The sequence below is a fragment of the Notamacropus eugenii genome, chromosome 6, assembly GCF_028372415.1.
Source record: "Notamacropus eugenii isolate mMacEug1 chromosome 6, mMacEug1.pri_v2, whole genome shotgun sequence".
Taxonomy (NCBI): Eukaryota; Metazoa; Chordata; class Mammalia; order Diprotodontia; family Macropodidae; genus Notamacropus; species Notamacropus eugenii.
In genome coordinates, this window is record NC_092877.1 from 198,418,188 (window position 1) to 198,427,340 (window position 9,153).

A 9,153-nucleotide genomic window follows, 5' to 3' on the forward strand; every position below is an offset into this window, starting at 1 on the left:
CAGGGGGAAAAAAAGCCAGACTGAGACTAAAGCTTGAAAGACTCTAAACTTGATGGAAAAATCTTCCTATATATTCAAGATTTTTAAGTAGCCTGTTCCATCTCATTCTACACTACAAATCAAAAAGGACACGACTTAGAAATTTGCTTTCTTCTTCTGAAGATAAAGGTGAGAATTTAGATTAATTTTGATCATGGAGGGCATGGTGCACATCTATAAATGAGAAAGAAGGGCATGGCATCAACTGCTGACTCAGAGGTTTGGAATGTTGGACGGATCTCTGGCTTCTCTCCAGATTTACTGGTAAACTCTGCCAGCTTGGCAAGCTAGGGAATTTGCTATGGCAATTTTTCAAGTGGGAAAGAAATAGTCCAAGGAGAGATTCTTTCTACATTTAAACTATCCAGAACTGATGACAGGGGCCTCTGCAGCAAACAGTCTGACCCAGGAGAGAAAAAGGTCTTTATTCAATAGGGAGTAGAGGACAATCTTCTTGTATCCTATCAGATACTGTGGGATGCTCATTCCAAAGCTCTGGACAAATTAATAATGCGTTCTAGCTTTCAGTCTGGGTGGCATATGCTGTGGGCCTACCATATAACATCAGCCAGCAGAAGTTCATGGGACTTTCTATTAGACATAGAGTAAAGTCATGTCTCTTTGGAAGGGCAATGGATTTTTTTCTTTGGGTGCTATCCAATACAAAATCACTAGGCAAAACTATTTGGATTTTGAAATCCAAAAGTGTTTAAGCAGAAACACACACACACATACAGAGACACACACACACACATAGACACACACAGACAGATAGATACACACACATACAGACACACACACATGATCACACACACACACATGCGCACACACACACACACATACACACACACACACACACACACACACACACACACACACACACTTTGGTGACCAAATGTGATTTCTGATAAATTTGCAGCAAAATGGAGGCTATTGGGTTAATTCTGAATACAACTCATCTAAATTTTTTGTAGCACTCAATTCAACTTGTGATTGTGAGGGCATCAGTAAAATAGCTTCAAAATACTGTCTTGTGTTCTGAAAGGACTGTTTGTTCACTTAAAACTCTTGTCTTTCAGGTTCAGAGAAATGATCTCATTGGTCACAGGCAGAAATCCAACTAAGGTATCAAAATAGAATTAATATTGTTTGCGTTTGTTATTTGCCTTTGTAAATTAGTAGAATTCGATGAATGCACATTAATGTCTCATAACTTAATTAGTCTTATGGCATTATCATTTATATAACACCTTTAAAAGAATATTGCATTATGAAGAAGAAATGTCAAACAATTGCAACCAATTGTTTGCAAATAAACAAATATTTTTAAGGCATAAAATAGGTAGAAGCAACATATATTTTAGTCTTCTATCAAAGAGACATTATTGCTGACCTGAGCTTTTTTATTCCCCTTTCTCAAGATGGCAAAATCATTTTTTACTACTCTAAATTGCAAACAACTAAACAATGCTGTTGTTTTCCTGAAAATAAAAAGCAATTTTAAGGACTATATACAGTAGAAGGCAAGTTGCAGCAGTTTGCACATTATTGCATACCTCAGAGTTAAACTTGTCCTGAAAATAAAAATAATTTACTATTTAAAATCCACAGATACTTTTATTGGAGAATAAATAGCAGTGCTTGACCAACGGAACTAAAAATGCCTTCTCTCGAAAATGACTCCCTTTACCGAAAAGGTTTGCCTGAAGAATATGTTGAAGCCACAGGAAGGATAAGGATAAGGAAAACCTATGATTTGATTTTGTATAGGAAATGCTTCCCTCTCCCAATGCAAGACAGTAATTTCTCTGCAATTATTTTGTTTTGTAGAGTTGTCTAGGGCACTGAAAAATTAAGGGACTGGTTCTAGGTCACAGACAGCCCCTTTGTGTCAGGAGTTTTGAACCAAACTCTTCTCTTATGTTCTAGAATACCATATTTAAGTGTCTGCTCAGGGAAAAAAATAAAAAAATAAATAAATAAATAAATAAATAAATAAATAAATGGATGGATGGATGAATGAATGAATGAATGAAAAAATAAATAAATAAATAAATAAATAAATAAATAAATAAATAAATAAATAAATAAATAAATGGATGGATGGATGAATGAATGAATGAATGAATGAATGAACAAATAAATAAATAAATGGATGGATGAATGAATGAATGAATGAATAAATAAACAAAAACTGGCTTTCTAACTATCCTAATAATCAGTAAGAGATGGTGTGCTGTAATTAATCATATACTGGTCATGGTCAGGAAAATCTGAGTTTGAATTTTCCTACAGGTACTTATGGGCAAATGACCCAGTGTTAGTAACCTGACATTTTTTGCATTCATGTTTACTCATTTCTAAAATGGAGACATCATAACACTTACCTTATAGGGTTTTTGTAAAGATTAAAACAATGTGCCTAAAGTATTTTGTGCAACTTAAAATTTACACAATATGAGCTATCATCATCATCATTATCAATTAGTTTCAAGAGAGGAAAAATTAAAAAAATAAATCTTAGAAATGGTATTAATTTCAACAATTCATGTGGTCGAGCCCCCTGACTTTAAACCTATGAGTATTTACATTATTTAGCACACATGCATTTTTATTCTCTTTTTGAAGATTTTATAGGGTCAAAAACCCCAAAAGGTATATTGGTAGTCCATTCCACACTTTTATCTCTCTATTTGGCATCCTTCTATTCAATGTGTCCCAAAATTCTTAGCGCAGCATTAATCCATCAAATTTAAGACTTTTGGAATACCCTATGGTTGAAGAAAATAATGTTCCTCCCCACTCCCTAATCTTTCTCTTCCTTCCTGATTAAAAAAAAATACTCACTATACAGTGTCTTACGGTGTCTGTCTCTTACAGATTCTTTTGGACAATCTTCTACATTTTTATAGAAGTATCATGACTGGCAGGATTGAATGGTGTTCATCATGCTAAACCTAGAATCAGAAAGACCTGGAATTAAATCTCATTTCTGACATAGGCTGTGTGGTCGCAAGCAAATCACTTAATCTCTCTGAGCTTAAGATATCAAATGATATCTTTGAACAAAATATCATTTTGTAAGTGTCATGACCCAAACTGAATCTAGTAAAGAGCTAACTAAAACAATATATAATATACCTTAAATATTACTTTGTGACCCTTTTTTGTCCTATTTTCTTCCATTATAGGTTTAACGATTCCTTGTGAAATCCAAACCCTGAAGGTTCGTCCCGAAAGGATGTGAAGAATCAGGAATCAGACTAGTGCGGCAGCTTAGTTAATGGAATGAAGTTTTCTATCTGTGATCCTGCTTAGCAGTGATGCAGCTACTGCCTCCTTATCCCTGACAGGCAGGGATATAGATGCAGATAACAATACCAAAGAACGTGCAAAAAGTTCTGTAGGACCTGTGAAAGGACTAGTGTTCCTGAAGCCTGGTGGGGATAGAGATATACATCCAGAGCTGCCACTGATGCTTAACGATGGGAGGGGAGCAAGATTGAGTTGCATGGCGAGATGGAACAGTGTTATTTCTTAGTCAAGATGGGGGACGGTCTGGGCTACCCGGGAACTGCTCCAGGGCCCTGCGGGGTGCGATCACCTTCTCTGCCCCTTTGTGTGCCTTTGGCGTCTTCCTGGCGGTCTCCCCAGCGATGGCCCTCAGGGCTCTGGAGACTCCCAGGCTGGGCTGGCATTAGGCTGCCCCGCCATGGACATCAAAACGTGTGTTACGCTGGAGCTGTGGAGCAGGAAGCCAGAGGAGGTGGAGCATCTAGACTTGGATAACTGGTTCTCAGATGATGGCGGGACCTGTCTTCAGAATTTGAAAACCGTGAGTTTCTCAGCATGGTCGACATCAACTTGTGTCTTTGGCCACCCTACTCCAGCTTCCCTGACTTTGAAAGTTGGAGTTCAGTGATAATTATCTCTCTGGAGGCCTAGAGATCCTGGAGGAATGAACACCTGATCCAGCTAAACCTGAGTGGGAACAAAATCATGGACATCAACACACTGGAGCCCCAAAAGAAGCTGCCGAACCTTAAGAGCGATGTGACAATGCTGATGATCTACCAAGAGAATGTTTGCCCTCTCGCCCCAGTTCCTCTAACTCAGTGGCTACAATGCTGATGACGAGGAAGCTCCAGATACTGACCCTGAGGCTGAGAGCGAGGGAGGCTGGAGAGTGTTTGTGGAGAGAATGGCGAAATGATGGGCAGTGAAGAGGAAGAGGAGGAGGAGAAAGAGGAGAAACTTGATAAGGATGTAATTGAGGATGAGGAGGATGAAGATGTTGATGGAGAAGAAAATGAGAAGGAAGAGGAAGAGGAGGAAGAAGAAGAAGAAGATGGGGTAGAGGATGAGGAGGATGAAGATGATGGTGGAGAAGATGATAAAGAGGAAGAGGGAGAAGAACTCCAGCATGGAGAGAAAAGGAAACTAGCTGCAGATGATGAGGGAGAGGATAGCAAGGAGGATGAGGATGACTGAGCCAGCTGCCCTGCCCTCAGTGAGGAGCAGGTTGTGGATGGCATCTGCCACATTGTCCTGGGCACTGCTTGACCAGGGGACTCGGTGACCAAAGATTCTTTCCATTTTCAGGGGTGTTTTGTGCAACAACTTGTTGGAATTTTTTCTAAATCTTTGTTTCCAAGAATAATGTGCCCCATGTCCTGCCTGGGTCCTGAAGAGAAAGGGCCTCTGGCACTTTCTCAGGATAAATCTTGTAGCCCGCTTCCTCTTCCCTCATATTGGTCTTTTTAAATAAATAAAAATTGGATTATAAAAAAAAAAATTTCTTTCATGTACCAATTTACATGCTGGTAAACACTGACAAAGAACCAGGTCTCCCCAATCTCACCTCATGCTAGGTAGCCAGACCTTGACCCTATGCCCTTGCAGCAATGTTGGGGAAGGATGTCAGTGGGACAGACCATGCTTCAGAGCTCCAGGGATCAAGTATTCAGTGTTCTGGCAATCCTATCTCATCCTGTAGCTGGCATGTACTGAACACAGACTTTTTGAATCAGGAGGTGACTCCTGACTCCAAAGTGCTATCCTTCCAGTACAAGTGTTTTTTTTTTTTTCCCTCCCACTCTGCGGTAACAAAGCCTCTTCAGAACACTTTCTTGAGTCCTCTATTGGGTATCAGAACCACACCATGACTACCTGAAACTGCGCAAACTCTAGAAACTGTGGCTGTACCAATAAATCTTAAACAAGGACCATTAGAACTTTTGCATATATCTTTTAGGTCCTTGGGCACAGCCTTTTGACTAAATCCAAGTTTTACAGAACAAATTCTTTTATTAAAGGGATTTGTTCTGTGACATTTGGTTTCAGTCAAAGGGCTGCACTTGAGGACCTAGAGGGCCACATTTGACCTTGAAGCCATTGGCTCCCCACCCCTGTCTTAGGAAAAGTACAGTGTGAAGCCCCCAGCGGGGCACTTTTTGAATCAGCTGATAGGTGATTAAAGACAGTGACACCAATGACATACTGTTGGTCAAGCTGTGAATAGCAATAACCTTCCTGAAAAGTAACTTGAAATTATGCAAGAGGATGATCAAATGTCTATACCTTTTCACCTAGAGATTCTCCTCCTAGGTATGCACCAGAAGAAAGTTAATGCCAAAAAAGAAAAGTCTCACGTCCACCAAAAGTTTTGTAGCAGTACTTTTTTGTTATAACAAAGAACTAGAAACAAAATAAATGTCCATACGTTGGTATATATTCTGAACTGTGAGAAACTAAGAATAAGCTGATAGTAGAGAAAAATTTAAAGACCCATAGGCAGATGCACTATAAAGTAAGCAAAAATAGCACAGCAATATAGATAATTATGACCACAATGTAAAGAACAACAAAACATCTCCAACTAAATGTTGCAAAATTATCATGACCAAACTTGATCCCAAAGGAGAGATATGACTATTTCTCCAATGCCTCCTTTGCAAAGAAGACTATGAGCATGGAACACTATGTTGAAAATCACTTTTAAAATATGTTGCTTAGTTTTGCTGATTCCCTCCTTCCTTTTTGTGTCTTTATAATACAAATGGGAGTGAGTGAAGGGAGAAATAGAAGAAAATATAGATAATATAAAAACAAAAATAAGAGTGCAAATGCATTTTAAAATCAATCTCTGAGAGTAAAAAGAGAGGGAGAAAAGTAAGAGAAAAGGCAGAAGAGAGAAGAGAAAGATATGTTTATACACACATATACACACATGTATATGTATATACCTTTACATATGTATCTATATCATCTGTCTCTACATCGATATATGAAACCTCCCAGTTTAGCTTTGCCTCTACCAACTGCCACATTGGTTTTGATTTCTTTCTCTTCTTCACAAAGACTTGGTTCAGCAGTAATCACTTATGACCTGGTGTGGCCCAAGCCTTTTTTGTAGTTCTTTAATGAGTCTGAAGTGCTTCTCCACTCTATTAGTGACATGGTCACTTGTTATTTTCTTACATTCAACCCTACTTACTTCTATCCTGGCTTATTATAACTTTTCCCTCCCATAACTCCTCTGCCTTCCCCCAAATTCCTTAATACTTTTGAAATTTTATTTATCTTCCAGAATATTAACATCCCATATAATTTAATGCCACCTGAAGTTTTAATGCACATACTTTTGATTCTTTCAATGGAATTAAAATACATAAAGTTCCAAGATGAATCCGTAGGTTTTTGAAGATTAAGCCAGGCCATATCCCTTTACAATTAATGAACAGATGCAATCTGCAGCCTGATACAAAGGTGAGCATATACTAGGCATTCAATAAACTCTCAGAACCATAGCTGTGCCAACACATACATTCCATGGTCTATACATGGTTATGCTTAGAAACTTAGCATGTTAGCGATTCAACAGTTGTTAAGGATCATCTAACCCAAGCTCATTAATTTAATTGATTTGAATACAGTTAAAATTTGGGATTTCCTTTAAAATGTAGGTTGAAATTGAAAGACAGTATCTAGAAGTCAATGTGATATAAAAACAAAGTGTTTTTTTTAGCCAAAATTATATATATATATATATATATATATATATATATATATATATATATATATATTTAAATGAATTTTGGCATAGTTTCTGATTTTAATGTAGGAATTCTAAAATTAACCTCCCAAAGCAATAAAAGGAATTTTCTTAAAATATTCTTTTTTTGTGAAAAAATATTAAAAATACAATTATGCCTTTCAGAACTGAAGATAGCAAGTCTTTTTTCTCAAATGTTACCTATAGAGTTACAGTACTCTTAACTTTTAATTAGCTTTCCAAATATACCATACTCCTCCCCATTTCCAAATTGATTCATATCTGATTACTGCAGTTCATCACAGGTCACATCAAGGTTGCTCCTGTTTAAGTTTCTCTGTTCCCTTCCAGATGAAGAGATCCTTGATGCTGTTCTATTTCTCAAATTTCTCTAGAATGCCAGCAATAGGGAGGAAATCATTGATGCTTTTTCCTGGGACTCTAAAATATCATGAAAATAAGACATTCTCAGGTTTTAAATAACAGTATGGTTTTCTAGGCACTTAAACTGAAAGAATGGTAAGCTCTAATAACAGGCAACAGATATCCAAACTTCTTTCTAAGACAAACATTGAATGTATAGAAATTCTTTTTTTTTCTATGTACTAAATAGATATGCTATTTTCTATTTTAAAGCTATGAAGTTTTATTTATTCAAGACAAAATGTGGAGAAGACTCCAGTTAACTAAAGTACATTGATTTTTAAGAATAAGTTTTTCATATTCCAAATTTGTCATTATTTAATCTGCTTTTAACTTTGGAAATCATGCATGTATTAAATGACTTACAAGCAAGGAGGCTGTCGATTTCGAATGGGAGGGTATCTTGAAAGTCATTTCACTCAAACCCTTCACTTTATGGATGAGGACACTGAGGGTTAGAAAGGTTAAAGGACTTTCCTAAATTCCAGCTAAAGAGTAGAGCCAATATTTGAAACATTTTGCTCTAATTAAAAATTCAGTATGTGGTCCTATGTACCATATCTCCTTTCCCAGAATGGATTCAGTTTATAATCTTTTCCCCCCATTAAACTGTGAGCTCCTTAATAACATGGATGATCTTTTGTCTTTTTGTAATATTTTCTATGTTTTATTGTATTTTTATTTATTTTGTTAAATATTTTCCAATTGTATTTTAATCTAGAACAGACTGCACTCAGGAAAGTTGCAGGCCATGTTAGGCTCATAATCCTTGCTTGACACTTCTAATGTAGGCCATAACCCATTCATATCTTGCCCATCCTGTGGGACTCACCAAATATACTAGACGCCTTCTTCAACCTCTCCTGACATTGTGAGGAGATCAGAAGAGCATGCTGGCTATTCACTTCTCATGAATCATTCTTCCAGCATGATAAGCTTATCTTTTCTCCCCATTAAAAAAGTCCTTGACGACATTTTGAACTCTCATTCTTTGGAATTTGGCTATATATTTGTAGCATCAATGTGATATTCACAGCACCTACCATGGCCATGAATATCTTAACACAATTCTGAATCAAAAAATACCATAGATTCTCCACATAGAAGAAAGAACCAAAACATGTATTTAGACATCAGCAAGCCAAATCCATCATGGCAACAAAAATCTATGCACAATAACAATGCAGAGAACAGGACCATCTCCAAGCCTTACCCATTAAACAAATCACAAGCAGGCTCTTTTACTCATGTTAGCCTAGCTCTGACTGCTCTCAAGATTAACTCCCCCTCAGCTCTGCTCTAGCTCTGCCTTTTCCTGTTCCACCCATTCAGCAAACTCTTCCCACCACAAGCTCCATGTGATTCAGACTCATGTGATTCAGGCCGGCCACATGGGCGTATTAATGAATGAGAATTATCTTCCCATTTTAAATTACCATTATTACAATATTATGGCCAGATCACACCAGCTATGTGCCTCTCCATTATTTTTTGTGTGATGTTCATTTTTTATTCTCTGGAGGAGATTGTATTTCACTTTTTACCACCACATAATAACACAGTAGAATGATAGTATTAGAAAGATAGGCCTTTACTTTTATGGGAAATGTTAAGGAGTTTTGCAATTCCTTGAAGTA

The 9,153-nt window shown here is 37.2% G+C and overlaps 1 pseudogene; it reads left to right on the forward strand.

Moving 5' to 3' along the window:
* The first annotated feature begins 3,751 nt into the window (after window positions 1–3,751).
* Window positions 3,752–4,714, forward strand: LOC140511171 (acidic leucine-rich nuclear phosphoprotein 32 family member B pseudogene; annotated as a pseudogene).
* The last annotated feature ends 4,439 nt before the right edge of the window (window positions 4,715–9,153 follow it).